Genomic DNA, 2,500 nt, shown 5'->3' with positions numbered 1-2,500 from the left:
CATATGCACTCGAGAGCGACAGGCTCTGAGTGCGGGAGGAGGCTGTCACGAATGAAGCCCGCGGTGGAGATGGGCTTCTTGGTGAAGAGGTCCGCCCAGAAGTCCAGCAGACCAGGGATGGCAGGTGGCGGCTGGAGCAGGGTGCCATCCAAGAGGCCGCGCACGCAACGTGCACGCGACCGTCGGAAGGCATCCTGCGTTCTGGCGTACTCCCAGCGGCGCCGCTTGCGCTTCTGCGTCGGCGGCGCGGCAGGCGGCCGCTTCGATGGTTGGCGCGGCCGCTGTGTCCTGGTGATCGATCTCTCCCCTCTGGACCCGACCGACGCAAGGGCATCCGGGAGCATGCCCAGGATGACATCGGGCGGCGTGCCCCGCCCCAGACCTATGACACGATCCAGGGCAGAGAAACGCTGGGCGGAAGCGGGTAGCCCCGCCAGATGCTCCCAGATGGCGGCGTCAGTCGGCCCCTCCGGCGGCGGCCCGGTGGTGTCGGCCGCGAAGTCCTCGGCTGCGTCGACGGGCGGCGCAGCGGCCTCGCCCGCGTCAGGCAGCGGGCTCGCTGCTCCCCGGCGGGACGCCGGCTCTTCCCCCCGCCCGATCTCAAGCGCCTCCATGAATTGGCGGACAAGCTGCTTGTGGGCAGCTTGCCGCCGTCGGCACTTGATTGCCTCGAGCGTTCGGTCGGGGAACATCCTGATGAGTTCTTGATTGACGAAGAAGAACCGGGCGTCCCTCTCAAGGAACAGTTCGGCCTCCGCCTTGGCGAGCGACAGGACTTCTTCCTCCGTCCACCTCGCGCGATGCCTCTCCGTGACGATCTCCGCGTTGGCGGCCGCAAGATGTTGGCGGCGGCGATGGACCCCGAGACCGTTCTTGGTTGTAAAGCTGCGGTGGCACTCACTACAGGTATACATAGCTGCAAAAGTTACAAGATTTTCGGCACGGCCGGTTGGCCGGCTAGGTGCTGGGGGAGTTGGGGTGGCACCTTCAGCGGAAGGGCCACCACTTATTCTCTGCTTACTGCCCCCAACTAAAAAAAAAGGGATAGTGCGAGGGGGGGCTGGTAACCCCCCCAAGCCCCTGGTGCGGTCTTCCACTCTGCGAAATCAGCGGGCCCACGAGAAGGGGAGAAGACCGCAGGAGAGGAGAGGCTAAGAGGGCTAGGCCCATGTATTGCGCATCACTCTCCCTGTAACTATAACCCAAGGAAGGCACCTCGCAGCAGCAGCACGACTACATCAAGACCGCACTTCGAGAAGCCAAGTCCGGATGCAGCCACACCGCTGCCACTTGGCCACCTTAAGAGAGTCATAGTTACTCCCCTCTGGACCCGACCGACGCAAGGGCATCCGGGAGCATGCCCAGGATGACATCGGGCATAGTTACTCCCGCCGTTTACCCGCGCTTGCTTGAATTTCTTCACGTTGACATTCAGAGCACTGGGCAGAAATCACATTGCGTCAACACCCGCTAGGGCCATCGCAATGCTTTGTTTTAATTAGACAGTCGGATTCCCCCAGTCCGTGCCAGTTCTGAGTTGATCGTTGAATGGCGGCCGAAGAGAATCCGCGCACCCGCGCGCCCCCGGAGGAGCACGCTAAGGCGGACGCGGCCTCGCAGCAAGGAAGATCCGTGGGAGGCCAAGGCACGGGACCGAGCTCGGATCCTGCACGCAGGTTGAAGCACCGGGGCGCGAACGCCGCGCAGGCGCGCGCATCCTGCACCGCCGGCCAGCACGAGGCCAACCAACGGCGAGAGCAGACCACGCCCGCGCTAAACGCCCGCACTTACCGGCACCCCTACGGCACTCACCTCGCCCAGGCCCGGCACGTTAGCGCTGACCCACTTCCCGACCAAGCCCGACACGCCCCGATCCTCAGAGCCAATCCTTATCCCGAAGTTACGGATCCAATTTGCCGACTTCCCTTACCTACATTATTCTATCGACTAGAGGCTCTTCACCTTGGAGACCTGCTGCGGATATGGGTACGAACCGGCGCGACACCTCCACGTGGCCCTCTCCCGGATTTTCAAGGTCCGAGGGGAAGATCGGGACACCGCCGCAACTGCGGTGCTCTTCGCGTTCCAAACCCTATCTCCCTGCTAGAGGATTCCAGGGAACTCGAACGCTCATGCAGAAAAGAAAACTCTTCCCCGATCTCCCGACGGCGTCTCCGGGTCCTTTTGGGTTACCCCGACGAGCATCTCTAAAAGAGGGGCCCGACTTGTATCGGTTCCGCTGCCGGGTTCCGGAATAGGAACCGGATTCCCTTTCGCCCAACGGGGGCCAGCACAAAGTGCATCATGCTATGACGGCCCCCATCAACATCGGATTTCTCCTAGGGCTTAGGATCGACTGACTCGTGTGCAACGGCTGTTCACACGAAACCCTTCTCCGCGTCAGCCCTCCAGGGCCTCGCTGGAGTATTTGCTACTACCACCAAGATCTGCACCGACGGCGGCTCCAGGCAGGCTCACGCCCAGACCCTTCTGCGCCCAC

The 2,500-nt window shown here is 62.7% G+C and overlaps 1 pseudogene; it reads right to left on the bottom strand.

Annotated features, from left to right (window-relative positions):
- LOC126433797 (large subunit ribosomal RNA) overlaps window positions 1-2,500 on the bottom strand; it is an 8,024-nt pseudogene that overhangs the window by 3,774 nt on the left and 1,750 nt on the right.

Source organism: Schistocerca serialis, unplaced genomic scaffold, assembly GCF_023864345.2.
Source record: "Schistocerca serialis cubense isolate TAMUIC-IGC-003099 unplaced genomic scaffold, iqSchSeri2.2 HiC_scaffold_1173, whole genome shotgun sequence".
NCBI lineage: Eukaryota > Metazoa > Arthropoda > Insecta > Orthoptera > Acrididae > Schistocerca > Schistocerca serialis.
This window is presented reverse-complemented; position numbering and strand designations above follow the sequence as displayed.